We start from the raw sequence: 19,421 nt of genomic DNA on the forward strand, positions 1-19,421 counted from the left end.
ACTATACACACAGTACTCCACTCGGGACTACACGGAAGTACAGGCACTGTACTCCACTCGGTACTACACGGCAGTACAGGCACTGTACTCCACTCAGTACTACACGGCAGTATGCACACAGTACTCCACACGGGACTACACGGCAGTACAGGCACTGTACTCCACACGGTACTACACGGCAGTACATGCTCTGTACTCCACTCAGTACTACACTGCACTATACACACAGTACTCCACTCGGCACTACACGGCAGTACAGGCACTGTACTTCACTCAGTACTACACGGCAGTACAAGCAATGTACTCCACTCGGTACTACACGGCAGTACAGGCACTGTACTCCACTCGGTACTACACGGCAGAACAAGCACTGTACTCCACTCGGGACTACACGGCACTATACACACAGTACTCCACTCGGTACTACACGGCAGTACAGGCACAGTACTCCACTCGGTACTACACGGCACTATACACACAGTACTCCACTCGGTACTACACGGCAGTACAGGCATTGTACTCCACTCGGGACTACACGGCAGTACAGGCACTGTACTCCACTCAGTACTAGACGGCAGTACAGGCACTGTACTCCACTCAGTACTATACGGCAGTATACACACAGTCCCCCACTCGGTACTACACGGCAGTACAGGCACTGTACTCCACTCGGTACTACACGCCACTATACACACAGTACTCCACTCAGTACTACACGGCAGTACAGGCACAGTACTCCACTCACTACTACACGGCAGTACAGGCACTGTACTCCACTCGGGACTACACGGCAGTACAGGCACTGTACTCCACTCAGTACTACACGGCAGTACAGGCACTGTACTCCACTCGGTACTACACGGCACTATACACACAGTACTCCACTGGGTCCTACACGGCAGTACAGGTACTGTACTCCACTCAGTACTACACGGCAGTATGCACACAGTACTCCACTCGGTACTACACGGCAGTACAGGCACTGTACTCCAATCGGTACTACACGGCAGTAGAGGCACTGTACTCCACTCGCTAATCCACGGCAGTATGCACACAGTACTCCACTCGGTACTACACGGCAGTACATGCACTGTACTCCACTCGGGACTACACGGCAGTACAGGCACTGTACTCCACTCGGTACTACACGGCACTATACAAAAAGTACTCCACTCAGTACTACACGGCAGTACAGGCACTCTACTCCACTCGGGACTACACGACAGTACAGGCACTGTACTCCACTCAGTACTACAGGGCAGTACAGGCACTTTACTCCACTCAGTACTACACGGCAGTACACCCACTGTACTCCACTCGGTACTACACGGCAGTACAAGCATTCTACTCCACTCAGTACTACACGGCAGTACAGGCACTGTACTCCACTCGGTACTACACGGCACTATACACACAGTACTCCACTCGGTACTACACGGCAGTACAGGTAATGTACTCCACTCAGTACTACACGGCAGTATGCACACAGTACTCCAATCGGTACTACACGGCACTATACACACACTACTCCACTCGGTACTACACGGCAATACAGGCACAGTACTCCACTCGGTACTTCACGGCACTATACACACAGTACTCCACTCGGTACTACAAGGCAGTACATGCACTGTACTCCACTCGGTACTACACCGCACTATACACACAGTACTCCACTCGGTAATACACGGCAGTACATGCACTGTACTAAACTCGGTACTACTGCCGGTACTACTACGAGTGCCGTAGTACTACGGCAGTACTGGCACTGTACTCCACTCAGTACTATACGGTAGTATACACACAGTCCCCCACTCGGTACTACACGGCAGTACAGGCACTGTACTGTACTCAATACTACACGGCAGTACAGGTACTGTACTCACTCAGCACTACACTGCACTATACACACAGTACTCCACTCGGTACTACACGGCAGTACAGGCACTGTACTCCACTCAGCACTACACTGCACTATACACACAGTACTCCCCTCAGTACTACACGGCAGTATACACACAGTCCCCCACTCGGTTCTACACGGCAGTACAGGCACTGTACTCCACTCAGTACTACACGGCAGCATACACACCGTCCCCCACTCGGTACTACACGACAGTACAGGCACTGTACTCCACTCAGTACTACACGGCAGTATACACTTAGTCCCCCACTCGGTACTACACGGCAGTACAGGAACTGTACTCCACTCAGTACTACACGGCAGTATGCACACAGTACTCCACTCGGTACTACACGGCAGTACAGGCACTGTACTATACTCAGTACTACACGGCAGTATACACACATTCCCCCACTCGGTACTACACGGCAGTACAGGCAATGTACTCCACTCAGTACTACACGGCAGTACAGGCACTGTACTCCACTCGGTACTACTCGGCACTATACATACTGTACTCCACTCGGTACTACACGGCAGTACAGGCACTGTACTCCACTCAGCACTACACTGCACTATACACACAGTGCTCCACTCGGGACTACACGGCAGTACATGCACTGTACTCCACTCAGTACTACACTGCACTATACACACAGTATTCCACTCAGTACTACACGGCAGTACAGGCACTGTACCCCACTCAGTACTACACATCAGTAAAGGCACTGTACTCCACTCGCTACTACACGGCAGTACAGGCACTGTACTCCAATCAGAACTACACGGCAGTACAGGCACTGTACTCCACTCGGGACTACACGGCAGTACAGGCACTGTACTCCACTCAGTACTACACGGCAGTACAGGCACTGTACTCCACTCGGTACTACACGGCACTATACACACAGTACTCCACTCGGTACTACACGGCAGTACACCCACTGTACTCCACTCGGTACTACACGGCACTATACACACAGTACTCCACTCAGTACTACAGGGCAGTACAGGCACTGTACTCTACTCAGTCCTACACGGCAGTGCAGGCACTGTACTCCACTCGGTACTACACGGCACTATACACACAGTACTCCACTCGGTACTACACGGCAGTACAGGTACTGTACTCCACTCAGTACTACACGGCAGTATGCACACAGTACTCCACTCGGTACTACACGGCACTGTACACACAGTACTCCACTCTTTGCTACACGGCAATACAGGCACTGTACTCCACTCGGTACTACACGGCACTATACACACAGTACTCCACTCGGTACTACACGGCAGTACATGCACTGTACTCCACACGGTACTACACCGCACTATACACACAGTACTCCACTCGGTACTACACGGCAGTACATGCACCGTACTCCACTCGGTACTACACGGCACTATACACAGAGTACTCCAATCGGTACTACACGGAAGTACAGGCACTGTACTCCACTCAGTACTACACGGCATTATGCACACAGTACTCCACTCGGTACTACACGGCACTATACACACAGTATTCTACTCGGTACTACACGGCAATACAGGCACTGTACTCCACTCGGTACTACACGGCAGTTTACACACAGTCCCCCACTCGGTACTATACGGCAGAACAGGCACTGTACTCCACCCAGTACTACACGGCAGTAGAGGCACTGTACTCCACTCAGTACTACACGGCAGTACAGGTACTGTACACCACTCAGTACTACTCTGCACTATACACACAGTACTCCACTCGGGACTACACGGCAGTACAGGCACTGTACTCCACTTAGTACTACACGGCAGTACAGGCAATGTACTCCACTCGGTACTACACGGCACAATACACAGAGTACTCCACTCGGGACTACACGGCAGTACAGGCACTGTACTCCACTCCGGACTACACGGCAGGTTAGGCACTGTACTCCACTCAGTACTACACGGCAGTACAGGCACTGTACTCCACTCGGTACTACACGGCACTATACACACAGTACTCCATTCGGGACTACACGGCAGTACAGGCACTGTACTCCACTCAGCACTACACGGCAGTACAGGCACTGTACTCCACTCGGTACTACACGGCACTATACACACAGAACTCCACTCAGTACTACACGGCAGTACAGGCACTGTACTCCTTTCGGTACTACACGGCACAATACACAAAGTACTCCATTCGGGACTACACGGCAGTAAAGGCACTGTACTCCTCTCAGTACTACACGGCAGTACAGGCACTGTACTCCACTCGGGACTACACGCCAGTACAGGCACTGTACTCCAATCAGTACTACACGGCAGTACAGGCAATGTACTCCACTCAGTACTACACGGCAGTGCAGGCACTGTACTCCACTCAGTACTACACGGCAGTACAGGCACTGTACTCCACTCAGTACTACACGGCAGTACAGGCACTGTACTCCACTCAGTACTACACGGCAGTACAGGCACTGTACTCCAATCAGTACTACACGGCAGTACAGGCAATGTACTCCACTCAGTACTACACGGCAGTACAGGCACTGTACTCCACTCAGTACTACACGCCAGTACAGGCACTGTACTTCACTCAGTACTACACGGCAGTATAGGCACTGTACTCCACTCGGTACTACACGGCACTATACACACAGTACTCCACTCGGTACTACGCGGCAGTACAGGTACTGTACTCCACTCAGTACTACACGGCAGTATGCACACAGAACTCCACTCGGTACTACACGGCACTATACACACAGTACACCACTGGGTACTACACGGCAATACAGGCACTGTACTCCACTCGGTACTACACGGCACTATACACACAGTACTCCACTCGGTAATACACGGCAGTACATGCACTGTACTCCACTCGGTACTACACGGCACTATACACACAGTACTCCGCTCGGTACTACACGGCAGTACAGGCACTGTATTCAACTCAGTACTACACGGCAGTATGCACACAGTACTCCACTCGGTACTACCCGGTACTATGCCCACAGTACACCACTCGGTACTACACGGCAGTACAGGCACTGTACTCCACTCGGTACTACACGGCAGTATACACACAGTACTCCAATCGGGACTACATGGCAGTACAGGCACTGTACTCCACTCTGTACTCCACGGCAGTATGCACACAGTCCCCTACTCGGTACTACACGGCACTATACACACTGTACTCCACTCAGTACTACACGGCAGTATACACACAGTCCCCCACTCGGTACTACACGGCAGTACAGGCACTGTACTCCACTCAGTACTACACTGCACTATACACACAGTACTCCACTCAGTAGTACGCTGCACTATACATACTGAACTACACTCGGGAATACTCCGCATTACAGGGACTGTACTCCAATCAGTACTACACGGCAGTATGCACACAGTACTCCACTCGGTACTACACGGCAGTACAGGGACTGTACTCCACTCAGTACTACACGGCAGTATACACACAGTCCCCCACTCGGTACTACACGGTGGTACAGGTACTATACTCCACTCAATACTACACTGCACTATACACACCGTACTCCACTCGGGACTACTCGGCAGTACAGGTACTGTACTCCACTCAATACTACACGGCAGTATACACACAGTCCCCCACTCGGTATTACACGGCAGTACAGGCACTGTACTGTACTCAGTACTACACGGCATGACAGGTACTGTACTCCACTCAGCACTACACTGCACTATACACACGGTACTCCACTCGGTACTACACGGCAGTACAGGCACTGTACTCCACTCAGCACTACACTGCACTATACACACAGTATTCCACTCAGTACTACACGGCAGTATACACACAGTCCCCCACTCGGTACTACACGGCAGTACAGGCACTGTACTCCACTCAGTACTACAGGGCAGTATACACACAGTCCCCCACTCGGTACTACACGGCAGTACAAGCACTGTACTCCACTCAGTATTACACGGCAGTACAGGCACTGTACTCCACTCGGTACTACACGGCACTATACACACAGTACTCCACTCAGTACTACACGGCAGTACAGGCACAGTACTCCACTCACTACTACACGGCAGTACAGGCACTGTACTCCACTCGGTACTACACGGCAGTACAGGCACTGTACTCCACTCAGTACTACACGGCAGTACAGGTACTGTACTCCACTCAGTACTACACGGCAGTATGCACACAGTTCTCCACTCGGTACTACACGGCAGTACAGGCACTGTACTCCAATCGGTACTACACGGCAGTACAGGCACTGTACTCCACTCGGTAATCCACGGCAGTATGCACACAGTACTCCACTCGGTACTACACGGCAGTACATGCACTGTACTCCACTCGGGACTACACGGCAGTACAGGCACTGTACTCCACTCGGTACTACACGGCACTATACAAAAAGTACTCCACTCAGTACTACACGGCAGTACAGGCACTCTACTCCACTCGGGACTACACGACAGTACAGGCACTGTACTCCACTCAGTACTACAGGGCAGTACAGGCACTGTACTCCACTCAGTACTACACGGCAGTACACCCACTGTACTCCACTCGGTACTACACGGCACTATACACACAGTACTCCACTCAGTACTACACGGCAGTACAGGCACAGTACTCCACTCACTACTACACGGCAGTACAGGCACTGTACTCCACTCGGGACTACACGGCAGTACAAGCATTCTACTCCACTCAGTACTACACGGCAGTACAGGCACTGTACTCCACTCGGTACTACACGGCACTATACACACAGTACTCCACTCGGTACTACACGGCAGTACAGGTAATGTACTCCACTCAGTACTACACGGCAGTATGCACACAGTACTCCAATCGGTACTACACGGCACTATACACACACTACTCCACTCGGTACTACACGGCAATACAGGCACTGTACTCCACTCGGTACTTCACTGCACTATACACACAGTACTCCACTCGGTACTACAAGGCAGTACATGCACTGTACTCCACTCGGTACTACACCGCACTATACACACAGTACTCCACTCGGTAATACACGGCAGTACATGCACTGTACTAAACTCGGTACTACACGGCACTATACACACAGTACTCCACTCGGTACTACACGGCAGTACAGGCACTGTAATCCACTCAGTACTACACGGCAGTATGCACACAGTACTCCACTCGGTACTACACGGCACTATACACACAGTACTCCACTCGGTACTACATGGCAGTACAGGCACTGTACTCCACTCGGTACTACACGGCAGTATACACACAGTACTCCAATCGGGACAACATGGCAGTACAGGCACTGTACTCCACTCAGTACTACACGGCAGTATGCACACAAACCCCCACTCGGTACTACACGGCACTATACACACTGTACTCCACTCAGTACTACACAGCAGTATACACACAGTACTCCACTCAGTACTACACGGCAGTATGCTCACAAACCCCCACTCGGTACTACACGGCAGTACAGGCACTGTACTCCACTCAGTACTACACTGCACTATACACACTGTACTCCACTCAGTACTACACGGCAGTATGCACACAAACCCCACTCGGTACTACATGGCAGTACAGGCACTGTACTCCACTCAGTACTACACTGCACTATAGACACAGTACTCCACTCAGTACTACACTGCACTATGCACATTTTACTCCACTCGGGACTACTCGGCAGTACAGGGACTGTACTCCACTCAGTACTACACGGCAGTATGCACACAGCACTCCACTCGGGACTACACGGCAGTACAGGCACTGTACTCCACTCAGTACTACACGGCAGTATACACACAGTCCCCCACTCGGTACTACACGGCAGTACAGGCACTGTACTATACTCAGTACTACACGGCAGTACAGGTACTGTACTCCACTCAGCACTACACTGCACTATACACACAGTAATCCACTCGGTACTACACGGCAGTACAGGCACTGTACTCGACTCAGCACTACACTGCACTATACACACTGTACTCCACTCAGTACTACACGGCAGTATACACACAGTCCCCCACTCTGTACTACACGGCAGTACAGGCACTGTACTCCACTCAGTAGTACACGGCAGAATACACACAGTCCCCCAATCGGTACTACACGGCAGCACAGGCACTGTACTCCACTCAGTACTACACGGCAGTATACATAGAGTCCCCCACTCGGTACTACACGGCAGTACATGTACTGTACTCACTCAGTACTACACGGCAGTATGCACACAGTACTCCACTCGGAACTACACGGCAGTACAGGCACTGTACTATACTCAGTACTACACGGCAGTATACACACAGTCACCCACTCGGTACTACACGGCAGTACAGGCACTGTACCTCACTCAGTGCTACACGGCTGTACAGGCACTGTACTGCACTCAGTACTACACGGCACTATACACACTGTACTCCACTCGGTACTACACGGCAGTACAGGCACTGTACTCCACTCAGTACTACACGGCAGTACAGGCACTTTACACCACTCGGTACTACACGGCACTATACACACTGTACTCCACTCGGTACTACACGGCAGTACAGGCACTGTACTCCACTCAGTACTACACGGCAATATACACACTGTACTCCACTCGGTACTAGACGGCACTATACGCACTGTACTCCACTCGGTACTACACGGCAGTACAGGCACTACACTCCACTCAGTACTACAGGGCAATATACACACTGTATTCCACTCGGTACTAGACGGCACTATACGCACTGTACTCCACTCGGTACTACACGGCAGTACAGGCACTGTACCCCACTCGGTACTACACGGCAGTATGCACACAGTACTCCACTCGGTACTACACGGCACTATACACACAGTACTCCACTCGGTACTACACGGCAGTACAGGCACTGTACTCCAAGCAGTACTACACGGCAGTACAGGCACTGTACTCCACTCGGTACTACACGGCACTATACACACAGTACTCCACTCAGTACTACACTGCACTATGCACATTTTACTCCACTCGGGACTACTCGGCAGTACAGGGACTGTACTCCACTCAGTACTACACGGCAGTATGCACACAGCACTCCACTCGGGACTACACGGCAGTACAGGCACTGTACTCCACTCAGTACTACACGGCAGTATACACACAGTCCCCCACTCGGTACTACACGGCAGTACAGGCACTGTACTATACTCAGTACTACACGGCAGTACAGGTACTGTACTCCACTCAGCACTACACTGCACTATACACACAGTAATCCACTCGGTACTACACGGCAGTACAGGCACTGTACTCGACTCAGCACTACACTGCACTATACACACTGTACTCCACTCAGTACTACACGGCAGTATACACACAGTCCCCCACTCTGTACTACACGGCAGTACAGGCACTGTACCCCACTCGGTACTACACGGCAGTATGCACACAGTACTCCACTCGGTACTACACGGCACTATACACACAGTACTCCACTCGGTACTACACGGCAGTACAGGCACTGTACTCCAAGCAGTACTACACGGCAGTACAGGCACTGCACTCCACTCAGTACTACAGGGCAATATACACACTGTATTCCACTCGGTACTAGACGGCACTATACGCACTGTACTCCACTCGGTACTACACGGCAGTACAGGCACTGTACCCCACTCGGTACTACACGGCAGTATGCACACTGTACTCCACTCGGTACTACACTGCACTATACACACAGTACTCCATTCGGGACTACACGGCAGTACAGGCACTGTACTCCACTCAGTACTACACGGTAGTATACACACAGTCCCCCACTCGGTACTACACGGCAGTACAAGCACTGTACTATACTCAATACTACACGGCAGTACAGGTACTGTACTCCACTCAGCACTACACTGCACTATACACACAGTACTCCACTCGGTACTACACGGCAGTACAGGCACTGTACTCCACTCAGCACTACACTGCACTATACACACAGTACTACACGGCAGTATACACACAGTCCCCCACTCGGTACTACACGGCAGTACTGGCACTGTACTCAACTCAGTACTACACGGCAGTACAGGCACTGTACTCCACTCGGTACTACACGGCACTATACACACTGTACTCCACTCGGTACTACACGGCAGTACAGGCACTGTACTCCACTCAGTACTACACGGCACTATACACACTGTACTCCACTCGGCACTACACGGCAGTACAGGCACTGTACTCCACTCAGTACTACACGGCAGTACAGGCACTCTACTCCACTCAATACTACACGGCAGTACAGGCACTGGAATCCACTCAGTACTACAAGGGAGTACAGGCACTGTACTCCACTCGGTACTACACGGCACTATACACACAGTACTCCACTCAGTACTACAAGGCAGTACAGGCACTGTACTCCACTCAGTCCTACACGGCAGTGCAGGCACTGTACTCCACTCGATACTACACAGCACTATACACACAGTACTCCACTCGGTACTACACGGCAATACAGGCACTGTACTCCACTCGGTACTACACGGCACTATACACACAGTACTCCACTCGGTACTACACGGCAGTACATGCACTTTACCCACACGGTACTTCACCGCACTATACACACAGTACTCCACTCAGTACTACACGGCAGTACATGCACCGTACTCCACTCGGTACTACACGGCACTATACACACAGTACTCCACTCGGTACTACACGGCAGTTTACACACAGTCCCCCACTCGGTACTACACGGCAGAACAGGCACTGTACTCCACCCAGTACTACACGGCAGTAGAGGCACTGTACTCCACGCAGTACTACACGGCAGTACAGGTACTGTACACCACTCAGTACTAACCTGCACTATACACACAGTACTCCACTCGGGACTACACGGCAGTACAGGCACTCTACTCCACTTAGTACTACACGGCAGTACAGGCAATGTAATCCACTCGGTACTACTCGGCACTATACACACAGTACTCCACTCGGGACTACACGGCAGTACAGGCACTGTACTCCACTCCGGACTACACGGCAGTTTAGGCACTGTACTCCACTCAGTACTACACGGCAGTACAGGCACTGTACTCCACTCGGTACTACACGGCACTATACACACAGTACTCCATTCGGGACTACACGGCAGTACAGGCACTGTAGTCCACTCAGCACTACACGGCAGTACAGGCACTGTACTCCACTCGGTACTACACGGCACTATACACACAGTACTCCACTCAGTACTACACGGCAGTACAGGCAATGTACACTTTTCGGTACTACACGGCACTATACACACAGTACTCCATTCGGGACTACACGGCAGTACAGGCACTGTACTCCACTCAGTACTACACGGCAGTACAGGCACTGTACTCCACTCAGTACTACATGGCAGTACAGGCCCTGTACTCCACTCAGTACTACACCGCAGTACAGGCACTGTACTCCACTCGGTACTACACGGCACTATACACACAGTACTCCACTCGGGACTACACGGCAGTACAGACACTGTACTCCACTCAGTACTACACGGCAGTACAGGCACTGTACTCCACTCAGTACTAAACGGCAGTACAGGCAATGTACTCCACTCGGTACTACACGGCAGTATACACACAGTACTCCAATCGGGACAACATGGCAGTACAGGCACTGTACTCCACTCAGTACTACACGGCAGTATGCACACAAACCCCCACTCGGTACTACACGGCACTATACACACTGTACTCCACTCAGTACTACACAGCAGTATACACACAGTACTCCACTCAGTACTACACGGCAGTATGCTCACAAACCCCCACTCGGTACTACACGGCAGTACAGGCACTGTACTCCACTCAGTACTACACTGCACTATACACACTGTACTCCACTCAGTACTACACGGCAGTATGCACACAAACCCCCACTCGGTACTACATGGCAGTACAGGCAATGTACTCCACTCAGTACTACACTGCACTATAGACACAGTACTCCACTCAGTACTACACTGCACTATGCACATTTTACTCCACTCGGGACTACTCGGCAGTACAGGGACTGTACTCCACTCAGTACTACACGGCAGTATGCACACAGCACTCCACTCGGGACTACACGGCAGTACAGGCACTGTACTCCACTCAGTACTACACGGCAGTATACACACAGTCCCCCACTCGGTACTACACGGCAGTACAGGCACTGTACTATACTCAGTACTACACGGCAGTACAGGTACTGTACTCCACTCAGCACTACACTGCACTATACACACAGTAATCCACTCGGTACTACACGGCAGTACAGGCACTGTACTCGACTCAGCACTACACTGCACTATACACACTGTACTCCACTCAGTACTACACGGCAGTATACACACAGTCCCCCACTCTGTACTACACGGCAGTACAGGCACTGTACTCCACTCAGTAGTACACGGCAGAATACACACAGTCCCCCACTCGGTACTACACGGCAGCACAGGCACTGTACTCCACCCAGTACTACACGGCAGTATACATAGAGTCCCCCACTCGGTACTACACGGCAGTACAGGTACAGTACTCACTCAGTACTACACGGCAGTATGCACACAGTACTCCACTCGGTACTACACGGCAGTACAGGCACTGTACTATACTCAGTACTACACGGCAGTATACACACAGTCACCCACTCGGTACTACAAGGCAGTACAGGCACTGTACCTCACTCAGTGCTACACGGCTGTACAGGCACTGTACTCCACTCAGTACTACACGGCACTATACACACTGTACTCCACTCGGTACTACACGGCAGTACAGGCACTGTACTCCACTCAGTACTACACGGCAGTACAGGCACTGTACACCACTCGGTACTACACGGCACTATACAAACTGTACTCCACTCGGTACTACACGGCAGTACAGGCACTGTACTCCACTCAGTACTACACGGCAATATACACACTGTAGTCCACTCGGTACTAGACGGCACTATACGCACTGTACTCCACTCGGTACTACACGGCAGTACAGGCACTGCACTCCACTCAGTACTACACGGCAATATACACACTGTATTCCACTCGGTACTAGACGGCACTATACGCACTGTACTCCACTCGGTACTACACGGCAGTACAGGCACTGTACCCCACTCGGTACTACACGGCAGTATGCACACAGTACTCCACTCGGTACTACACGGCACTATACACACAGTACTCCACTCGGTACTACACGGCAGTACAGGCACTGTACTCCAAGCAGTACTACACGGCAGTACAGGCACTGTACTCCACTCGGTACTACACGGCACTATACACACAGTACTCCACTCGGTACTACACGACAGTACAGGTACTGTACTCCACTCAGTACTACACGGCAGCATGCACACAGTACTCCACTCGGTACTACACGGCACTATACACACAGTACTCCACTCGGTACTACACGGCAATACAGGCACTCTACTCCACTCGGTACTACACGGCACTATACACACAGTACTCCAATCGGGACTACATGGCAGTACAGGCACTGTACTCCACTCAGTACTACACGGCAGTATGCACACAGTCCCCCACTCGGTACTACACGGCAGTACAGGCACTGTACTATACTCAGTACTACACGGCAGTACAGGTACTGTACTCCACTCAGCACTACACTGCACTATACACACAGTACTCCACTCGGTACTAAACGGCAGTACAGGCACTGTACTCCACTCAGCACTACACTGCACTATACACACAGTACTCCACTCAGTACTACACGGCAGTATACACTTAGTCCCCCACTCGGTACTACACGGCAGTACAGGTACTGTAATCCACTCAGTACTACACGGCAGTATGCACACAGTACTCCACTCGGTACTACACGGCAGTACATGCACTGTACTATACGCAGTACTACACGGCAGTATACACACATTCCCCCACTCGGTACTACACGGCAGTACAGGCAATGTACTCCACTCAGTACTACACGGCAGTACAGGCACTGTACTCCACTCGGTACTACACGGCACTATACACACTGTACTCCACTCGGTACTACACGGCAGTACAGGCACTGTACTCCACTCAGTACTACACGGCACTATACACACTGTACTCCACTCGGCACTACACGGCAGTACAGGCACTGTACTCCACTCAGTACTACACGGCAGTACAGGCACTCTACTCCACTCAATACTACACGGCAGTACAGGCACTGGAATCCACTCAGTACTACAAGGGAGTACAGGCACTGTACTCCACTCGGTACTACACGGCACTATACACACAGTACTCCACTCAGTACTACACGGCAGTACAGGCACTGTACTCCACTCGGGACTACACGGCAGTACAGGCACAGTACTCCACTCACTACTACACGGCAGTACAGGCACTGTACTCCACTCGGGACTACACGGCAGTACAGGCACTCTACTCCACTCAGTCCTACACCGCAGTGCAGGCACTGTACTCCACTCGATACTACACGGCACTATACACACAGTACTCCACTCGGTACTACACGGCAGTACAGGTACTGTACTCCACTCAGTACTACACGGCAGTATGCACACAGTACTCCACTCGGTACTACACGGCACTGTACACACAGTACTCCACTCTTTACTACACGGCAATACAGGCACTGTACTCCACTCGGTACTACACGGCACTATACACACAGTACTCCACTCGGTACTACACGGCAGTACATGCACTTTACCCACACGGTACTACACCGCACTATACACACAGTACTCCACTCGGTACTACACGGCAGTACATGCACCGTACTCCACTCGGTACTACACGGCACTATACACACAGTACTCCACTCGGTACTGCACGGCAGTACAGGCACTGTACTCCACTCAGTACTACACGGCATTATGCACACAGTACTCCACTTGGTACTACACGGCACTATACACACAGTATTCCACTCGGTACTACACGGCAGTACAGGCACTGTACTCCACTCGGTACTACACGGCAGTTTACACACAGTCCCCCACTCGGTACTACACGGCAGAACAGGCATTGTACTCCACCCAGTACTACACGGCAGTAGAGGCACTGTACTCCACTCAGTACTACACGGCAGTACAGGTACTGTACACCACTCAGTACTAATCTGCACTATACACACAGTACTCCACTCGGGACTACACGGCAGTACAGGCACTCTACTCCACTTAGTACTACACGGCAGTACAGGCAATGTAATCCACTCGGTACTACTCGGCACTATACACACAGTACTCCACTCGGGACTACACGGCAGTACAGGCACTGTACTCCACTCCGGACTACACGGCAGTTTAGGCACTGTACTCCACTGAGTACTACACGGCAGTACAGGCACTGTACTCCACTCGGTACTACACGGCACTATACACACAGTACTCCATTCGGGACTACACGGCAGTACAGGCACTGTAGTCCACTCAGAACTACACGGCAGTACAGGCACTGTACTCCACTCGGTACTACACGGCACTATACACACAGTACTCCACTCAGTACTACACGGCAGTACAGGCAATGTACTCCTTTCGGTACTACACGGCACTATACACACAGTACTCCATTCGGGACTACACGGCAGTACAGGCACTGTACTCCACTCAGTACTACACGGCAGTACAGGCACTGTACTCCACTCAGTACTACATGGCTGTACAGGCCCTGTACTCCACTCAGTACTACACCGCAGTACAGGCACTGTACTCCACTCGGTACTACACGGCACTATACACACAGTACTCCACTCGGGACTACACGCAGTACAGACACTGTACTCCACTCAGTACTACACGGCAGTACAGGCACTGAACTCCACTCAGTACTACATGGCAGTACAGGCACTGTACTCCACTCAGTACTACACGGCAGTACAGGCACTGTACTCCAATCAGTACTACACGGCAGTACAGGCACGGTACTCCACTCAGTACTACACGGCAGTACAGGCACTGTACTCCACTCAGTACTACACGCCAGTACAGGCACTGTACTCCACTCGGTACTACACGGCACTATACAGACAGTACTCCACTCAGTACTACACGGCAGTACAGGCATTGTACTCCACACGGTACTACACGGCACTATACAAAAAGTACTCCACTCAGTACTACACGGCAGTACAGGCACTCTACCCCACTCGGGACTACACGACAGTACAGGCACTGTACTCCGCTCAGTACTACAGGGCAGTACAGGCACTGTACACCACTCAGTACTACACGGCAGTACACCCACTGTACTCCACTCGGTACTACACGGCACTATACACACAGTACTCCACTCAGTACTACACGGCAGTACAGGCACTGTACCCCACTCCGTACTACTAGGCAGTACACCCAATGTACTCCACCCGGTACTACACTGCACTATACATACAGTACTCCACTCAGTAGTACACTGCACTATACATACTGTAATCCACTCGGGAATACTCCGCAGTACAGGGACTGTACTCCAATCAGTACTACACGGCAGTATGCACACAGTACTCCACTCGAGACTACACGGCAGTACAGGCACTGTACTCCACTCGGTACTACACGGCAGTATACACACAGTCCCCCACTCGGTACTACACGGCAGTACAGGGACTGTATTCCACTCAGTACTACACGGCAGTATACACACAGTCCCCCACTCGGCACTACACGGCGGTACAGGTACTATACTCCACTCAGCACTACACTGCACTATACACACAGTACTCCACTCGGGACTACTCGGCAGTACAGGTACTGTACTCCACTCAATACTACACGGCAGTATACACACAGTCCCCCACTCGGTACTACACGGCAGTACAGGCACTGTACTATACTCAGTACTACACGGCATGACAGGTAGTGTACTCCACTCAGCACTACACTGCACTGTACACACGGTACTCCACTCGGTACTACACGGCAGTACAGGCACTGTACTCCACTCAGCACTACACTGCACTATACACACAGTACTCCACTCAGTACTACACGGCAGTATACACATAGTCCCCCACTCGGTACTACACGGCAGTACAAGCACTGTACTCCACTCAGTATTACACGGCAGTATACACACAGTCCCCCACTCAGTACTACACGGCAGGACAGGTACTGTACTCCACTCAGTACTACACGGCAGTAAGAACACAGTAATCCACTCGGTACTACACGGCAGTACAGGCACTGTACTATACTCAGTACTACACGGCAATATACACAGAGTCCCCCACTCTGTACTACACGGCAGTACAGAAACTGTACCCCACTCAGTACTACACGGCAGTAGAGTCACTGTACTCCACTCAGTACTACACGGCACTATACACACTGTACTCCACTCGGTACTACACGGCAGTACAGGCACTGTACTCCACTCAGTACTACACGGCACTATACACTATGTACTCCACTCGGTACTAGACGGCACTATACACACTGTACTCCACTCGGTACTACACGCAGTGCAGTCACTGTACTCCACTCGGTACTACACGCAGTACAGGCTCTGTACTCCACTCGGTACTACACGGCACTATACACACAGTACTCCACTCGGTACTACACGGCAGTACAGGCATGGTACTCCACTCGGTACCACACGGCACTATACACACAGTACACCACTCGGTACTACACGGCAGTACAGGCACTGTACTCCACCCAGTACTACACGGCAGTACAGGCACTGTACTCCACTCAGTACTAGACGGCAGCATGCACACAGTACTCCAATCGGTACTACACGGCAGTACAGGCACTGTACTCCACTCAGTACTACACGGTACTATACACACAATACTCCACTCAGTACTACACTGCACTATACACACAGTACTCCACTCGGGACTACACGGCAGTACAGGCACTGTACTCCACTCGGTACTACACGGCAGTACAGGCACTGTACTCCACTCAGTACTACACGGCAGTATGCACACAGTACTCCACACGGGACTAAACGGCAGTACAGGCACTGTACTCCACACGGTACTACACGGCAGTACATGCTCTGTACTCCACTCAGTGCTACACTGCACTATACACACAGTACTCCACTCGGCACTACACGGCAGTACAGGCACTGTACTTCACTCAGTACTACACGGCAGTACAAGCAATGTACTCCACTCGGTACTACACGGCAGTACAGGCACTGTACTCCAATCAGTACTACACGTCAGAACAAGCACTGTACTCCACTCGGGACTACACGGCAGTACAGGCACTGTACTCCACTCAGTACTACACGGCAGTACAGGCACAGTACTCCACTCGGAACTACACGGCACTATACACACAGTACTCCACTCAGTACTACACGGCAGTACAGGCATTGTACTCCACTCGGGACTACACGGCAGTACAAGCACTGTACTCCACTCAGTACTAGACGGCAGTACAGGCACTGTACTCCACTCGGTACTACACGGCACTATACATACAGTACTCCACTCAGTACTACACGGCAGTACAGGCACTGTACTCCACTCGGGACTACACGGCAGTACAGGCACTGTACCCCACTCAGTACTACACGGCAGTACAGGCACTGTACTCCACTCACTACTACACGGCTGTACAGGCACTGTACTCCACTCGGGACTACACGGCAGTACAGGCACTGTGCCCACTCACTACTACACGGCATTACAGGCACTGTACTCCACTCAGTACTACACGCAGTATACACACAGTCCCCCACTCGGTACTACACGGCAGTACAGGCACTGTACTCCACTCGGTACTACACGGCACTTTACACACAGTACTCCACTCAGTACTACACGGCAGTACAGGCACAGTACTCCACTCACTACTACACGGCAGTACAGGCACTGTACTCCAATCGGGACTACACGGCAGTACAGGCACTGTACTCCACTCAGTACTACACGGCAGTACAGGCACTGTACTCCACTCGGTACTACACGGCACTATACACACAGTACTCCACTGGGTCCTACACGGCAGTACAGGTACTGTACTCCACTCAGTACTACACGGCAGTATGCACACAGTACTCCACTCGGTACTACACGGCAGTACAGGCACTGTACTCCAATCGGTACTACACGGCAGTACGGGCACTGTACTCCACTCGGTAATCCACGGCAGTATGCACACAGTACTCCACTCGGTACTACACGGCAGTACATGCACTGTACTCCACTCGGGACTACACGGCAGTACAGGCACTGTACTCCACTCGGTACTACACGGCACTATACAAAAAGTACTCCACTCAGTACTACACGGCAGTACAGGCACTCTACTCCACTCGGGACTACACGACAGTACAGGCACTGTACTCCACTCAGTACTACAGGGCAGTACAGGCACTGTACTCCACTCAGTACTACACGGCAGTACACCCACTGTACTCCACTCGGTACTACACGGCACTATACACACAGTACTCTACTCGGTACTACACGGCAGTACATGCACTCTACTCCACTCGGTCCTACACCGCACTATACACACAGTACTCCGCTCGGTAATACACGACAGTACATGCA

The sequence above is a fragment of the Anabrus simplex genome, chromosome 10, assembly GCF_040414725.1.
Source record: "Anabrus simplex isolate iqAnaSimp1 chromosome 10, ASM4041472v1, whole genome shotgun sequence".
In the NCBI taxonomy this organism is placed as follows: Eukaryota; Metazoa; Arthropoda; class Insecta; order Orthoptera; family Tettigoniidae; genus Anabrus; species Anabrus simplex.